The following is an 18,455-nucleotide window of genomic DNA, read 5'->3' on the forward strand; positions in this document are numbered from 1 at the left end:
TCCTTGCTACCAATTTTTATATCAATCAAGTTTTATTGGAACACAGCCACACCCATTTGTTCACATGTTGCCTCTGGTTGCTTTCACACTATAATATAGATCTACATAGTTGCAACAGACCATACATCGCACAAAGTTTAAAATGTTTACTACCGCCTGACCAGGTGGTGGCGCAGTGGATAGAGCATCAGCCTGGGACACAGAGGACCCAGGTTCAAAGCCCCTAGGTTGCTAGCATGAGCCCGAGCTCACCAGCTTGAGCGTGGGGTTGCTGGCTTGAGTGTGGGATTATAGATATGACCCTATGGTCTCTGGCTTGGGCCCAAAGGTTGCTGGCTTGAGTCCAAGGTCGCTAACTTGAGTCCAAGGTCGCTGCTTGAGAAAGGGGTCACTGGCTCGACTGGAGCCCCTAGGTCAAGGCACATATGAGAAAGCAATCAATGAACAACTAAGGTGCTGCAATGAAGAATTGATGCTTCTCATCTCTCTCCCTTCTTGTCTGTCTGTTCCTATCTGTCCCCCCCCCCCTCTCTCTGTCTTTGTACTATCTGGCCCTTTAAGAAAAAGAATGTGCAACCATTATGGAAAATGGTATGGAAGTTCCTAAAAAAATTAAAAATAGAAATCATATGACCCAGCAGTCCCTCTTCTGGGTATACAACCCCAAGAATTCAAAGCAGGATCTTAAAGAGATTTTTTTTATACCCATGTTCATTGCAGCATTATTCACAATAGCCAAGAGGTTGAAGAAACCTTAATCCATAGATAGATAAATGGATAATGAAAATGTGGTATATACATATGATGAAATACTATATAGCCTTAAAAATGAAGGAAATAAGGCCCTGGCCTGTTGGCTCAGTGGTATAGTGTTGGCCTGGCGTGCAGGAGTCCCAGGTTCGATTCCCGGCCAGGGCACACAGAAGAAGCGCCCATCTGCTTCTCCACCCCTCCCCCTCTCCTTCCTCTCTGTCTCTCTCTTCCCCTCCTGCAGCCGAGGCTCCATTTGAGCAAAGTTGGCCTGGGCGCTGAGGATGGCTCTGTGGCTCTGCCTCAGGTGCTAGAGTGGCTCTGGTTGCAACAGAGCGATGCCCCAGATGGGCAGAGCATCGCCCCCTGGTGGGCATGCTAGGTGGATCCCGGTCGGGCGCATGCGGGAGTCTGTCTGCCTATCTCCCCATTTCCAACTTCAGAAAAATACAAAATAATGAAGGAAATAGTATCACATGCTACAACATTGATAAACCTTGAGGACATTATGCTAAGTGAAATAAGGCAGCCACAAAGGACAACTACTGTATGACTCCACTAATATGAAGCTCTAAAGTAGTAAAAATCATAGCAACGTAAAGCAGAAAGTTAGGTGCCAAGGGCTAGGGGGAGGATATTAGTGTTTAATGAGTAGGTTTTCAGTATTGAAGATGAAAAAGTTCTGGAGATCTGTTGCACAACAATGTGAACATACTGAACACTGCAAACTGTACCTACACTTAAAAATAGTTAAGGTCATACATGTAATGTAATGTATTTATTTTCTTTCTTTTTACCACAATAAAAAAAAAGGAAGTCACGGGATCACAGCCCACACCACACTGAAAACTGGAATGACAAGGGCCTCGTTACCTCTGCCACACTCAGAATGTTGCAAACCAGGAAGCTTCTGCCACAGCTGCCACCTCCAGAGCCCCCGCCCCGTGCCTTGTGTATACACTAGCAAATTGGTATTCTGTGAGTTGTAGCCTCTCCTCTCTGTGACTGAGCTTTCATTCATAAGCTCACATGAGTATTTGATAGGTGGATATGTAGTTTTAGCTTCCAGCCTCCTCAGACCAGGAAGATATGCTAGAAAACTAATTCCAGTATCAACCACGACTGTCCATCTGGTCATGTGCCAAAGTCACCTGTTCAGGTATTCCCAATTCAAGGGTAAGTCTTAAATAGTCTAAGTCAATGGCTTTCAAACATTATAACCTGAAGGGTTTGCTGAAACAGATTCCTGTGTTAGAAACTCTGGGGGTGACATTAGTTAATAAAATTATACAGGTTCCAGGTGTATAATTCTATAATACATCATCTCTCCCCCCCTCTCCCCACCACCCTTACCCTCCTGCAAACCCCACGCTGTTGTCTGTGCAAAGATTTGTCTTTTTTAAAATTCCCAAGTGACAGTGATGGCATAAGGCTCACCCTTTGAGAATCACTGTCTAAGTCAGGGGTCCCCAAACTACGGCCCACGGGCCGCATATGGTCCCCTGAAGCCATTTATCCGGCCCCCACCGCACTTCCAGAAGGGGCACCTCTTTCATTGGTGGTCGGTGAGAGGAGCATAGTTCCCATTGAAATACTGGCCAGTTTGTTGATTGAAATTTACTTGTTCTTTATTTTAAATATTGTATTTGTTCTCATTTTGTTTTTTTACTTTAAAATAAGATATGTGCAGTGTGCATAGGGATTTGTTCATAGTTTTTTTTTATAGTCTGGCCCTCCAACGGTCTGAGGGACAGTGAACTGGCCCCCTGTGTAAAAAGTTTGGGGACCCCTGGTCTAAGTCACTATTTCCCAATGTTTTCACACTGTGCCCCTCTAGATAAATGGATGCTGCTGCTTAGGAGGGTACAGGCCTCAGGTGCTCTCAGCTTCTTTGAGGACTTTGGGGACCAGTATCTTGACCTACCTGTAAACCACTCAGGGCACAGGACACTTATCAGTAACTGGTTCACAGTGGGCTCATGGACCCTTTTCTAATCAGCTGAGCTGAAACATGAAGTTCTGATGATGGACATTGAGAAAGAGTTCCTTGCTCTTAAAAAGATGCAGAGGAAAAATAGTCCCTGTTCTTCATTGGGCATTACTGTGAATGCATGTTACGCCTGGACCCATGAAGCTATCTTGCAACTGTGAGTGTAGCTAGGCTAATACAGTATGTTGATGAGATGAACAAAATAAAAAAAATTTGAGAAAAAATATAAAATAAAATGACAAAACAGGAATAAAAAACAACAAAAAAAGTGAAATAAAAGCAAATTTAAAAAGTGTTGATGAGATGGGATGGAAAGATGAAAAGAATTTGAGACCTTGAAGATGTCATTAAACCTAAACCCATCCTTGCCTCTGGGATTTTTTTTTTTTTAATTAAGTGAGAGGCAAGGAGGCAGAGACAGAATCCCGTATGCACTCTGATGGGGATCCACCTGGCAAGCTTCCTGCCTGGGGGTGCTCTGCCCATCTGGGGCTATTACTTCATTGCTTGGCAACCAAGCTATTTTTAGCTCCTGAGGTAGGCCAAGGGAGCCATCCTCAGCACTGCGGGCCAACTTGCTCAAACCGTTTGAGCCATGTCTGTGAAAGGGGAAGAGAGAGAGAGGAGCTGGAGAGGTGAAGAAGGAGATGGGCACTTCTCCTGTGTGTCCTGACCAGGAATCGAACCCAGGACTTCCACACACCAGGCTGACTCTGTACCACAGAGCCAACCGGCCAGGGCTTGAGATTCTTATTAGCAGATAGAATACATTTTTTTTACTACCTACATACTCTATTCCTCACACATAAATAGGCATCCTTTGTTATTTTCAGCCAAAAGTAATCTAATTTATATATATATTTTTATATATATTTTAATCTGCTTTTGACTTAAATTTCATAAACAATTTTTTCTGTTTGATATTTTTCTACATCACCAAATAAAAAAATTGCATAGCACTTGTGCTGAAATGTATTTAACAATGTTCCTGTTATTTGACATATAGGAGATTTCCAATTTTTTATTACAAATATTATTATATCCATGTCCATAAATTTTTGCACACATCTGTCGTGATTTTATGATAAACTTCCGTGAGTAAGTTTTTTCTTTTTTAAGATTTTATTTATTGATTTTTACAGAGGCAGGGAATGAGAAGCATCAACTCACGGTTGCTTCACTCTAGTTGTTCATTGTTTGCTTGTCATATGTGCCTTTATCTGGGCAAGCCTAGGGTTTTGAGCTGGCAACCTCAGTGTTCCAGGTCAATGTTCTATCCACTGCTCCACCTCAAGCCAGGCACTTTTTTTTTTTTTTGCATTTTTCTGAAGCTGTAAACAGGGAGAGACAGTCAGACAGACTCCCGCATGCGCCCGACCGGGATCCACCCGGCACGCCCACCAGGGGGCGACGCTCTGCCCATCCTGGGCGTCGCCATGTTGCGACCCTCCTGGGTGTCGCCATGTTGCGACCAGAGCCACTCTAGCGCCTGGGGTAGAGGCCACAGAGCCATCCCCAGCGCCCGGGCCATCTTTGCTCCAATGGAGCCTTGGCTGCGGGAGGGGAAGAGAGAGACAGAGAGGAAGGCGCGGCGGAGGGGTGGAGAAGCAAATGGGCGCTTCTCCTATGTGCCCTGGCCGGGAATCGAACCCGGGTCCTCCGCACGCTAGGCCGACGCTCTACCGCTGAGCCAACCGGCCAGGGCCGAAGCCAGGCACTTTTTCAACTACACTTTACATTCAATATTTCTTTGTATTGCCCTGGCCGGGTTGTTCAGTAGGTTAGAGCTTCGTCCTGATGCACCAAGTTTCTGGGTTCTGTTCCTTGGTCAAGGCACATACAAGAATCAACCAAAGAATACATAAAGAAATGGAGCAACAGATCGATGTTTCTCTCTCTCTCTCTCTCTCTCTCAAAATAAATAAATGAATAAAATTTTAAATACTGTTATATAGTAGTTTCAGGTGTAGAGCATAGGGGTTAGACCGTCGTATACTTTACAAAGTGTTCCCCCTGATATTTTCAGTACCCACCTGGCACTAACATAGTTATTACAATTTTCTTGACTATATTTCTATGCTGTACTTTACATCCCCATGACTACAGTTCGTTCGTCCGTAAAGTAATGGTGCACTTTTGACCGGTCACAGGAAAGCAACAAAAGACGATAGAAATGTGAAATCTGCACCAAATAAAAGGAAAACTCTCCCAGTTTCATACCTATTCAGTGCAGTTCGATGTGGGCTCACACACAGATTTTTTAGGGCTTCTTAGGTAGCTATCCCGTAGAGCCTCTACAGACTTGTCACTGACTGATGGCCTACCAGAACGGGGTTTCTCCACCAAACTGCTGGTTTCCTTCAACTGCTTATCCCACCAAATAATGTTATTCCTATGTGGTGGCACTTTGTTATAAACACACCGATATTCACATTGCACTCTGGTCATGGATTCGAATTTAGCGAGCCACAGAACACGCTGAACTTTCCTCTGTACCGTCCACATCTTGACTGGCATGGCCATGGGCTGCTCCGCTGTATACATGGTGTTATGTCATCATCTGCACATGTGCATATGCTGCCTCATCATCCTACAGAAACTGAGAGGGTTTTCCTTTTATTTGGTGCAGATTTCACATTTCTATCGTCTTTTGTTGCTTTCCTGTGACCGGTCAAAAGTGCACCATGACTTTACAGACACACTGTATTTTGTAACTACCAATCCGTACTTCTCAATCCCTTCACCTTTTTTTACCCAGTCCCCCAACCCTCCTCCCCTCCGTATCTATGAGTCTGTTTCTGTTTTGTTTGTTTATATTGTTCTTTAGATTCCACATATAAATGAAATCATATGGTATTTGTCTTTCTCTGACTGACTTATTTCATTTATGATAACCCCTTCTAGGTCCATCCATGCTGTCACAAATGATAAGATTTCACTGTTTTTTTGTGGCCAAGTAATGTTTCACTGTACAAACCACTGCTTTTTTATTCACTCATTTATTGATGGGCACTGGGGTTGCTTCCATAGCTTGGTTATTCTAAATAATGCTGTAATGAACATAGGGGTGCATCCAGGGGCAGATTAAGGTTGGTTGAAACCCCAGGCACAGAAGAAAATATTGGGCCCCTTGTCATTTGAAAAAGGTATGAAGTTGGGATTTTGCGGAGCCCTTCAGAAGTTGGGGCCCAGGGCATACACCTGGCACACCCGCCATTAAATGTTCTTCTGGATGCATCTATTTTTAAAAATTATTATTTTGGGTTTCTTCAGATATTTATCCAGAATTGGAATAACTGAATCATAAGGCAGTTCTATTTTTAATTTTTTTTCTTTCATTTTTCTGAAGCTGGAAACAGGGAGAGACAGTCAGACAGACTCCCGCATGCGCCCGACTGGGATCCACCCAGCACACCCACCAGGGGCGACGCTCTGCCCACCAGGGGGCGATGCTCTGCCCATCCTGGGCATCGCCATGTTGCGACCAGAGCCACTCTAGCGCCTGAGGCAGAGGCCACAGAGCCATCCCCAGCGCCTGGGCCATCTTTGCTCCAATGGAGCCTTGGCTGCGGGAGGGGAAGATAGAGACAGAGGAAAGCTCGGCGGAGGGGTGGAGAAGCAAATGGGCGCTTCTCCTATGTGCCCTGGCCGGGAATCGAACCCGGGTCCTCCGCACGCTAGGCCGACGCTCTACCGCTGAGCCAACTGGCCAGGGCTATTTTTAATTATTTTTATTGGTAACTAAGGAGGGGTTTCTTTCTTTCTTTTTTTTTTCTTTATCGAGAGAGAGAGAGAGAGAGAGAGAGAGAGAGAGAGAGAGAGAGAGAAACAGACAGACAGGAACAGACAGACAGGAAGGGAGGGAGATTAGAAGGATCAATTCGCCTGACCAGTGGATTGATGCTTCTCATCTCTCTCCTGTCCTGTCTGTCCCTACCTGTCCCTCTCTCCGACTCTCTCTCTGTCTCTGTCGCGGCATCTTAGTTGTTCATTAATTCCTTTCTCATAATATGTGCTTTGATGGGGGGGGGGGAGGAAAAGGGAGCTCTAGCACAGTGAGTGACCCTGTGCTCAAGCCAGAGACCTTGGACTCAAGCCAGCAACCTTGGGCTTCAAGCCAGTGACCTTTGGGCTCAAGCCAGCGATCATGGGGTCATGTCTACGATCCCATGCTCAAGTTGGTGACTCCCTGCTAAAGCTGAAGAGCCCGCACTCAAGCTGGCAACCTTGGGGTTTTGAATGTGGGTCCTCAGCATCCCAGGCTGACGCTCTATCCACTGCACCACCACCTGGTCAGGCTCCATTTTTTATTTTTTTTAAGGACCCTCTATACTGTTTTCCACAGTGGCTGCACCAATCTGCATTCCCATCAACAGTGCCAGAGGGTTTCCTTTTCTCCACATCCTCTCCAACACTTGTTCGTTGATTTATTGATAACCATTCTGCCAGGTGTGACGTGGCATCTCAGTTGTGGTTTCTGTGGGTAGACTTGTAAGATTGAAAGGTAAGCACTTTTTAAAGTTTTACAATATGTATTACTAAAGTTTCCAGAAAGGTTGTACCAATTAAAATCCCCACCATGTGTGGGAGAATTTCCATTTTCTCACATCTTTATCAACACCGGGTATTGTGCTTTCATAAATTTTTGCCAGTTTGAGAGGCAAAACATCATCAAGGAGTGAGGAGAAGTCCCTCCTTCCAGACTGCTTTAGTTCTTCTGCCTGGACTAACACTAAGACAAAACTGACACAAGGCTAGTTTAACAGGAGGGAAAAACCAATTTAATATGTGCACAAGGGAACTCTAGGATGCTCATATTATAAAATGAGGTTCAAAGCAATGATTGAACTAGGCATCTTTTTATGCTTTTTAAACAAAGAAACAATAAATTTGTGAGAAATTGACAGGACAATAAAGTTAGTGCCCATTAGAAAGGAATTTAAGCAAGGTTTAGGCTTAGGTGGTAAATTAGTAAAGGAGGTACAAGGTTTATTTGTACAGGCTTTTTAGACTGGATTTAAAAAATCTCCTGATAAGGTTATCTTTCAGGCCCCAGGAGCGGGGAGGATCCCTGTCTCAGAGGGTCGTGTTTCCTGAACTTCCAGAGTCATAGTCGTTCTGCGCCTGCTGCTTCTCCAATGATTTTAATTCAAAATAATCAATATGTCACTGTAGCGTATCTTCGAGAGGCCTGCCCTGGGCCCAGACAACATATATTGTTGTTTGATTTACATTTCCTTATGATCAGTATTTGTCATGATAAAACTTAAAAGATTTTTAAAAAGTATCTTAATAATCTATATCATTTAAAATCTGTATTTAGCCCTGGCCGGTTGGCTCAGTGGTAGAGTGTCGGCCTGGCATGCAGGAGTCCCGGGTTCAATTTCCGGTCAGGGCACACAGGAGAAGCGCCCATCTGCTTCTCCACCCCTCCCCCTCTCCTTCTTCTCTGTCTCTCTCTTCCCCTCCCGCAGCCAAGGCTCCATTGGAGCAGAGTTGGCCCAGGTGCTGAGAATGGCTCTGTGGCCTCTGCCTCAGGCTCTACAATGGCCCTGGTTGCAACAGAGCAACGCCCCAGATGAGCAGAGCATTGCCCCCTGGTGGGCATGCCGGGTGGATCTGGTCAGGCGCATGCGGGAGTCTGTCTGACTTCCTCCCCGTTTCCAGCTTTAGAAAAATACATAAAATCTGTATTTAAAAAATCTAATTGTGGCCTAACCTGTGGTGGCGCTGTGGATGGGGCATTGACCTGGAATGCTGGGGATGCCAGTTCAAAACCTAGGCTTGCCTGGTCAAGGCACATGTAAGAAGCAACAACTATGAGTTGATGCTTCCTGCTCCCAACCTCCCTTCTCTCTCTCTCTCTCCTCTCTCTAAAATCAATAAATAAAATCTTAAAAAAATAAAGCTAATTGTGGACTCTGTTTTTAGGCCCTGAATAAGCTGATAAACTTTCTACATATATTTTCTGTTACAGAAATTAAGTGAAAAAGACATAATGGGGAGCAAACAGGCCAGTTAACAGCTTGGAGATAGTATAATATTTTGGTATTGCTCTAGCAGAGGCTGTCCTAAGAGATTGTCCACTTGTTCAACACTTGTCCGAGCACGTGTCTGCAAAGCAGTGCTGAGGCCTTCCCAAAGCCCATGCCTGTAAACACAGGGAGAATAAACAAGCCAGTTCTAAATCAGACTCTCAGGCAGCCGTCAACATCTTCTGATGTGGAATTCCACACCTCTGTGTGCTGGATCTAGATTCTAGAATACGCTTGTTATTAAAAGAAAATTAGAACAAGCAAATAAATATAGATCCCACTTCTGTAAAGATTGAAGGACACCATGCTAAATGTCTCAGGAGGCTGTTTTCCACAGGAGACCTCCTTCACCTGGGTGGATGGAGGTTCAGTTAATTCATGTCCATTAAAAAAGACATTTTAGCCTGACCTGTGGTGGCGCATGGATAAAGCGATGACCCGGAATGCTGAGATTGCTGGTTCAAAACCCCGGGCTTGCCCAGTCAAGGGACATAGAGCAAGTAATTACTGTGAGCTGATGCTTCCCTCTCCTCCTCTCTCCTCTAGCTAAAATCAATAAATAAAATCTTTTAAAAAACGAAAACAAAAACACTCCCTGGCTGGATTGCTCTGTTAGGTGGAATGTCGCCTCAAAGCACAGAGGTTGCCGGTTCGATTGCCCTGGCCAGAGCACGTACAGGAGCAGATCAATGTTCCTGTTTCTTTCTCTCTCCCCCTTCCTCTCTCTCTAAAATCAATAAATAAAAAAAATATTTAAATGTATTAGGAATCCGTCATTTGTGAAAATGAGCGCAGGTCTGACAGGGTTGCCAGATTTAGTAAATAAAAATACAGAGGCCTAGTTAAATGTGAATTTCAGATAAATAATAACTAATTTTTAGCATAAGTATGTCCCAAATATATAGGGCAACCCCAGGTGGGAAGACTCCTATTTGTGTGTACTTTCCAGCTCCTTGAGGTGTTGGGTTTTTGTTTTTGTTTGTTTGTTTGTTTTATGTGACAGAGACAGAGAGAGGAACAGACAGACTGGAAGGGAGAGAGATGAGAAGCATCAATTCTTCCATGCGGCACCTTAGTTGTTTATGGATTGCTTTCTCATATGTGCCTTGACCAGGGGGCTACAGCAGACTGAGTAACCCCTTGCTCAAGCCAGCGACCTTGGGTCCAAGCTGGTGAGCTTAGCTCAAACCAGATGAGCCCGCGCTCAAATTGGCGACCTCAGGGTCTCGAATCTGGATCTTCCATCTCCCAGTCCAACGCTCTATCCACTGTACCACCGCCCGGTCAGGCTCCAGCTCCTTGGGTTTTAATGATATTCTTCTGATACTTATCTGAGGCAATCCTTGGAACCACATGAAAACCAAATGCAATCCTTTTACAAAAGACATGCACAAGGATGTTTGTTGAGTATTGTAATAAATGCTGATCTCTGCGCAATGGAACACTGTGCAACAGTGAAAAAGAATGAACTGCTACTCGTTGCCATGACACAGATGAGTATCTGAGTATCCAATATAATGCTGGGAGAAGGCAGCCGACTCAAAGAAGCACATGCTGTATAATTCTGTTTGTATGGAGTTTAAAGATGGGTAAAACCCACCGATGGTGATAGAACAGTGGTTTCCATGGAGAGGTGGGTAATAATGGGGGGAGGGCATAAAGGAACTTAATGGGGGGGGGTCTAGAAATATTCTGTATTTCGAGCTGGGTAATACACAGGTGCATCCATATGTAAAAAATGTATCAACCAGCACCTTACTCTGTGCAGTTTATTGTAACTTTACTATGCCTTAGTTTGTAAAAAGAGTCCAACCCCCTCAGATCAGGATCTCTGGTTTTCCCTAGGCCAGTTTTGTGCATGAACCCATTTTCACACCATGCTTTTCCTCTCTAGTTCCTCTAGCCAGGCTGAGTACAAATGTAGAAGGGGTGTGTTACTGGTAAAGGGTCCCCATCAACTACGGAGATGATGTTCTATGTCCTCTTTGCCCGTTGCTTAGATGAGTCTCCTGTGCTGGAGGGGTCCCTCGGGGACTCATTTCTCTTCTTGACCTATACTCTCTCTCTAGATGATGCCATGAATCCACTAGCTTCAAATATCACAGTGCTGACGATTCCCATGTACGAAACTCCAGCCCAGTCCTCCTCCCTGAGCCTCTACAAATGACTCTGGTCCCAGTAATCCAATTGTCTCCCCTGGGGATGTCACAGGTTGAAGTCTCCTAGACTGTGCCCCAGCTGAACTGCTCCTCCATCCATCCCCTGTCTGTGAGTGACCTCTCACCTACCTGGCTGCCCAGACTCCAAGTCCCAAGGCCATCTCTGATTCCTCTTTTTCCTTTATCTGCGTGTGTAGCCCATTAGCAAGCCTTGTCAAGTTCATCTTCACAGGATGTTTTGACTCTGCCCCTTATGTCAATCTCCACAGCTCTTAACCCCAGGCCAACCCACTGTTTTCCACTTGAATTAAGGAACTCTTTTCTGTGCTATTTGCTTTACCCTTAGCCCCTCCAATCTATTCTCCACAGGGCAGTGGAATGATCTGAAAACAGAACAAAACTGTGTTACTCCCCTGTTCTAAACCTTTAATGTCCTGCCATACGTAGAGGAACTGCTTTCTACCAGGTCCTCTCATAATATTTAAAAATATATATATTTATTTATTTATTTATTTATTTATTTTTTTGTATTTTTCTGAAGCTGGAAATGGGGAGAGACAGTCAAACAGACTCCCGCATGCGCCCGACCGGGATCCACCCAGCATGCCCACCAGGGGGCGATGCTCTGCCCCTCCGGGGCGTCGCTCTGCGACCAGAGCCACTCTAGCGCCTGGGGCAGAGGCCAAGGAGCCATCCCCAGCGCCCGGGCCATCTTTGCTCCAATGGAGCCTTGGCTGCGGGAGGGGAAGAGAGAGACAGAGAGGAAGGAGGGGGGTGGGGGTGGAGAAGCAAATGGGCGCTTCTCCTATGTGCCCTGGCCGGGAATCGAACCCGGGTCCCCCGCACGCTAGGCCGACGCTCTACCGCTGAGCCAACTGGCCAGGGCCTATATATTTATTTTAAAGGCATTCATCTTTTAATTTTTTAATTTATTGATTTGGGGCAGGGATATCAATTTGTTGTCCTACTTATTTGTGCATTCATTGGTTGATTCTTATATGTGCCCTGACTGGGGATCAAACCCACAACCTTGGTATAGTGGATGATGTTCTTTTTTTTTTTTTTTTTCATTTTTCTGAAGCTAGAAACAGGGAGAGACAGTCAGACAGACTCCCGCATGCGCCCGACCGGGATCCACCCGGCTCGCCCACCAGGGGCGACGCTCTGCCCACCAGGGGGCAATGCTCTGCCCATCCTGGGCGTCGTCATGTTGCGACCAGAGCCACTCCAGCACCTGAGGCAGAGGCCACAGAGCCCTCCCCAGCGCCCGGGCCATCTTTGCTCCAATGGAGCCTTGGCTGCGGGAGGGGAAGAGAAAGACAGAGAGAAAAGCACGGCGGAGGGGTGGAGAAGCAAATGGGCGCTTCTCCTGTGTGCCCTGGCCGGGAATCGAACCCGGGTCCTCCGCACGCTAGGCCGATGCTCTACCGCTGAGCCAACCGGCCAGGGCAAGTGGATGATGTTCTAACCAACTGAGCTACCCCACCAGGACTCATGACCTTTTCTTCAATCTCATCTCATCCTATTTTCCCACTTTCCACTGACACCAACTGTTGTTTGTTTGTTTTGGAAGAGAGGAATGTGGTGAGAGAGAGAGAGAGAGAGAGAGAAAGCATTGATTTATTCTTATTTATGTGTTCATTGGTTAAGTCTTGTATGAGCCCTGACAGGGGATCAAACACAATTTTGGCATATGGTGATGATGCTCTAAGCAACTGAGCTACCCAATTATTTTTTCATTCTCTTAAATGTGACATGTTCTTTCCTGCCTCAGGAACTTTGTACTTGCTCTCGCCTCTCTCTGGAATGATCTTTTCACAGCTCTCTCTTTTATTTTTCTCATAATTAAATATATATATATTTATTAATTTTTTAGAGAGGAGGGTGGGGTGGGGGGAGAAACGGGAAGCATCAACCCATAGTAGTAGTTGCTTCTTGTATGTTCCTTGACCTGGCAAACTCAGGGTTTTGACCAGTGACCTTAGCATTCCAGGTCAATGCTTTATCCGCTGCCACCACAGGTCAGGCACACAAACATAATTATTTGTTATTTATTTGATGGATGCCATTTCATGTCTTGGAACACAGGTCTACTGAGCACCTGGAGCCCAGTCGGATACCGGGTATATATGATTTCGATTCTGGTCCTCCGTACCTACCAATATGCAAGCTCAGTGGGGGCAGGTGAGGTGAGTCTCTTATCCATCATTTTGTCATTGATGTCTAAACCTGTGCCTGCCAGATAGCATGTGACCAGTGAAGAGCGGCTATGCTAACATCAGATGAGTGAGTGCTGCAGCCAACAGTCTGGGCCCAAAGACCTGAATTCCAAGTGACCTTACATAACTGGAGATCTTATCAAAAATAAAGAGAACGAAATGTAATACAGACAGAGCACAAACATAGTCTAGGGGGAAATAGGTACGTGATAGTATGGCTTGCAACAAATTGCGGGCTCAGTCCTACAATGGGTTTGGGCCTCTTATACTAATGCCTTGTATTTGTAAAGCATTATATAAACGTTTATGGAAAGCATGTTCACAGTACTTGTATCCTTTAATCTTCACACCCACCTAAGGGGTAGATGGGGCAGACAGAATTATCTTCAGTTTGCATATTAGGAGACCTAGCTGCAGGTTGGTTAAATGATTTCTCCAAGGTCACCCAGCAAGGCAGAGATGGGGCAGGGTACCCTATGCCTTTCCTCCAAGGCTGCATGAGTTGTAGGGTACATTTGTTCTAGGACCAAAGAAATAGTTGAAACTAAACCTTCACATCCTGCGGTATATGCACGCACCTCTGTTTTCTAAAGTTCACATTCCTGGAGAAAATAACTTGGACCAGGTCACCTCCCTGGGCCTGATCTTCTGTCCCAGGGTCCATTCCAGACAGGGGCTTTATCCCACTTCTGGAGGTGGATAGACCATGTCATCCCCAATAAATTGAGGAGCAACCAATTTATTGAATATAAACTGGATTTTTTTCTAAGTCTAGTTGTTGCATTTACTTAATAAAAGTTCTTTAAAACATGCACATATCATAAGAGTACAGACTGATGAAATCTCATGAAGTGAATATACCACATACCTGGCACCCAGATCAGGCATAGAATATAATCAGATCTTCAGAAGACCCCATGGGCCTCTCCTCAGTCATATCTCTACCACAGTCAGGGTTAGTTCCATCTCTTCTCTACTTTTTAGAGTTACTAATGTAGTTTTGTGGAGGTGTGTGTGTATATATATATATTTTCTTTTCCTCCAAAAACTAAGTGTGTCCATAAGGTTCTAGGTTCAAATGACTGCTTTATTGAATAAAGCCCTATTTCTTTACCCTAACATTTGAAGCCTTTTGTGTTTTGCCTCTAATCTATACTTCCCCCTTTGCTTCTAATTTTCCAGGAACTTGGGGGTTAATTCTGAGTCTTTTTTTTCCTTCTCATCTCACCTTTCATCATGGACAAGCCATGTTGGTTGAGTACAGCAGCTGAAGTCATTGAATTTTTACTGAGCATCTACTACAGGGGTCCCCAAACTTTTTACACAGGGGGCCAGTTCACTGTCCCTCAGACCGTTGGAGGGCCAGACTATAAAAAAAACTATGAACAAATCTCTATGCACACTGCACATATCTTATTTTAAAGTAAAAAAACAAAACGGGAACAAATACAATATTTAAAATAAAGAACAAGTAAATTTCAATCAACAAACTGACCAGTATTTCAATGGGAACTATGGGCCTGCTTTTGGCTAATGAGATGGTCAATGTCCGGTTCCATATTTGTCACTGCTAGCTATAACAAGTGATGCGATGCGCTTCCAGAGCCATGACGCATGCCTCCCACGTCACCGGAAATAGTACTGTACGTGAGCGACGCCACATTTTGCGGCACTGCCACATACAGTACTCTCACTTTCCACCAATGAAAGAGGTGTCCCTTCCAAAAGTGCAGCGGGGGCCGGATAAATGGCCTCAGGGGGCCGCATGCGGCCCGCGGGCCATAGATTGGGGACCCCTGATCTACTATGTGGCAGGTAATATGTGAAGAGCACATCAATTAAGATCTCTGCCGTGGAGGAGCTAACAATTAGTGAGACAAAGAAATATATAATTTTAGCTTGACTGGTGGTGGTGCAGTGGATAAAGCATTGACCTCGAATGCTGAGGTCGCCAGTTTGAAATCCCGAGCTTGCCCGGTCAAGGCACATACGAGAAGCAACTAGTACGAGTTGATGCTTCCCACTCCCTCCTCACCTTCCTCTTTCTTTCTCCTCTCTTTAAAAAAAAAAGAGCCTGACTAGGTGGTGGCATAGTGGATAGAGCATTGGACTTGGATGCCGGGGACCCAGGTTCGAGGTCACCAGCTTGAGCGGGGGTTCATCTGGTTTGAGCAAAAGCTCACCAGCTTGGACCCAAGGTCAGTGGCTCGAGCAAGGGGTTACTCAGTCTGCTGAAGTCAAGGCACATATGAGAAAGCAATCAATGAACAACTAAGGTGTCGCAATGCGCAGTGAGAAACTAATGATTGATGCTTCTCATATCTCCGTTCCTGTCTGTCTGTCCCTGTCTATCCCTCTCTCTAACTCTCTCTGTGTCTCTGTAAAAACAAAACAAAACACAAAAACAACAACAAAAAGAGATAGAAAGAAACATAATTTCTTCTTTTTTTTTTCTTTCTTTCTGAAGCTGGAAACGGGGAGAGACAGTCAGACAGACTCCCGCATGCGCCCGACCGGGATCCACCCGGCACGCCCACCAGGGGGCAACGCTCTGCCCACCAGAGGGCGATGCTCTGCCCCTCCAGGGCGTCGCTGTGTCGCCTGGGGCAGAGGCCAAGGAGCCATCCCCAGTGCCAGGGCCATCCTTGCTCCAATGGAGCCTCGCTGCGGGAGGAGAAGAGAGAGACAGAGAGGAAGGAGGGGAGAGGGGTGGAGAAGCAAATGGGCGCTTCTCCTGTGTGCCCTGGCCTGGAATCGAACCCGGGACTTCCACATGCCAGGCCGATGCTCTACCACTGAGCCAACCGGCCAGGGCCAAGAAACATATAATTTCAATATAATTTCATAATGCTAGAAAGTTCTCGGGATGCACTCACACCAACCCAGGGGAACAGGCGAGGTTTCCAGGAGAGGCCAAGGGAAGACTTAAAGAAGGAGTAAGAATAGTCCTGACCCAAGGACCCTTGTGTGAAGGGTGCTATTTCTAAACTGGAGTGGGGTGGAGGCAGGCCGGCACCCCCTCCTGACCTTTGGTGCCCCCAGGATCGGACATGGCCCAGAACTTGAAGGACTTGGCGGGACAGCTGCCCTCCGGGCCCGGGGCACCGGCACGACGTTGAAGCTGCTGCTGGGGGCCGGCACGGTGGCTTATGGGGTCCGCGAGTCCGTGTTCACCGTGGAAGGCAGGCACAGAGCCATCTTCTTTAATCCGATCAGTGGCGTGCAGCAGGACACCATTCTCACCGACCGTCTTCACTTCAGGATCCCCTGGTTCCAGTATGCCATCATCTATGACATTCGGGCCAGACCTCGAAAAATTTCCTTCCCTACAGGCTCCAAAGACCTACAGATGGTGAACATCTCCCTGCGAGTGCTGTCTCGACCCAATGCCCCGGAGCTTCCCAGCATGTACCAGCGCCTAGGGCTAGACTATGAGGAGCGAGTGTTGCCGGCCATTGCCAAAGAGGTTCTCAAGAGTGTGGTGGCCAAGTTCAACGCCTCACAGCTTATCACCCAGCAGGCCCAGGTGTCCCTGTTGATCTGAAGGGAGCTGACAGAGAGGGCCAAGGACTTCGGCCTCATCCTGGATGACGTAGCCATCACTGAACTTAGCTTTAGCCGAGAGTACACAGCGGCTGTAGAAGCCAAACAAGTGGCACAGCAGGAGGCCCAGTGGGCCCAGTTCTGGGTGGAAAAAGCTAAGCAGGAACAGCGGCAGAAGATCGTGCAGGCCGAGGGGGAGGCCGAGGCCGCCAAGATGCTTGGAGAAGCACTGAGCAAGAACCCTGGCTAGATCAAGCTGCGAAAAATTCGGGCGGCCCAGAACATCTCCAAGACAATAGCCACATCGCAGAATCGCATCTATCTCACTGCTGACAACCTTGTGCTGAACCTACGGGATGAAAGTTTCACCCGGGGAAGTGACAGCCTCATCAAGACTAAGAAATGAGCCTGATGACCAAGAACTTGGCCCCCAGAGACGTGGATCTGTTCCTGCCCTGGTATTTGAGGAACCAGCTTTGGGTCCAGCACACCCCCACCCCGCCCCCATATCATGTGATGGTCCCCTCTGCATCTGTCCTCCCAGCCCTTATCAGATGAATGAAGACTGACCCATTTTTAGGGGGATGGCTTTTCTTCACCCTGTGTTGGCTGGGGCTGTTGGGACAGTGTGTGATTTCTCAGTGATTTCCTATAGTGTTGGCTCCTCCCTCAAGGTTGGGAGGTGATAACCACCATCCCAGGAATTCTCAATAAACTTTTATTACTTAAGCTGAAAAAAAGTGAAAAAATAAAATAAAAAAGAATGAGTAAGAATAGTCCAGGGTTTGAGAGGACCAGGCAGCAGGAATAGCAAAGCCCCTGAAGGGCTTTTAAGGAAAATGGCACATCCACACTCCCTCTGCCCCCAACACCTGTGTTTGGAGGGGGCAGAAGGAAGAGGAGTGTGAGAAGGAGACAGAAAAAATAAGATCAGAAAAGTAGAACCAGTAGGAAACGCAGTCACAAAGCCAAGGAAGGAGAATCTTTCCCGAGAAAATGCAGTGTCAACTGTGCCAAATGCCTCCAGAAAGTTCCCGTAAGATGCTACAGAAAAGATCTCATGGATTGTGCACAAAGCTAATTTACCTTGGTGGTTTCAGAGATAACAGGGACAGAAGCCAGATGGCCAAAGCGTAAAGAAAAGAGGAACAGGAAGAGACAGAGACTGAAGCGGAGCTGAGAAGAGAGGAGAGGTGCAAGAACTGGGGCGGGAAGGGGGTACAGTTTTCAGAAAGGCGCTGTCAGCACTGAGAGGCCGAGAAGGAGGAGAGCGCAGGGAGGGAGATCTCAAAGGGATCTCCAGTCCAGAGGGACTGTGTGGGAAAGGCGGGTGGTGCGGAGGGAACGCACCTCTCACAAATGGCCTCCAGACATGGGAAGCAAGTAGGGGTAATGGATATATAGAGAAGTTGAAGTTATTTGGGGGGGGGGGGAGAGGATTGGAGATGTCACTGAATTGTACACTTAGAAATGGTCAAAATGGAAAAAGAAATGGTTAAAATGGGCCCTGGCCGGGGGTAGCTCAGTTGGTTGGATCATTCTCCTAGTACACCGAAGTTGTGGGTTCGATCCCCAGTCAGGGCACATACAAGAGTCAGCCAATGAATGCATAAATAAGTGGAACAACAAATTGATGTTTCTCTCTCTCTCTCTCTCTCAAATCAATCAATAAATAAAATTTAAGAATTGGTGAATTTTTTGTTATGTATATTTCACTACAATAAAAAAAGGAATGTAATACTAATACATGCTACAGCAT

General features: G+C 46.2%; 1 pseudogene; it reads left to right on the top strand.

Moving 5' to 3' along the window:
• The first annotated feature begins 16,203 nt into the window (after positions 1-16,203).
• LOC136307970 (prohibitin-2 pseudogene) lies at positions 16,204-17,425 on the top strand (annotated as a pseudogene).
• The last annotated feature ends 1,030 nt before the right edge of the window (positions 17,426-18,455 follow it).

Source organism: Saccopteryx bilineata, chromosome 6 (genome assembly GCF_036850765.1).
Source record: "Saccopteryx bilineata isolate mSacBil1 chromosome 6, mSacBil1_pri_phased_curated, whole genome shotgun sequence".
In the NCBI taxonomy this organism is placed as follows: domain Eukaryota; kingdom Metazoa; phylum Chordata; class Mammalia; order Chiroptera; family Emballonuridae; genus Saccopteryx; species Saccopteryx bilineata.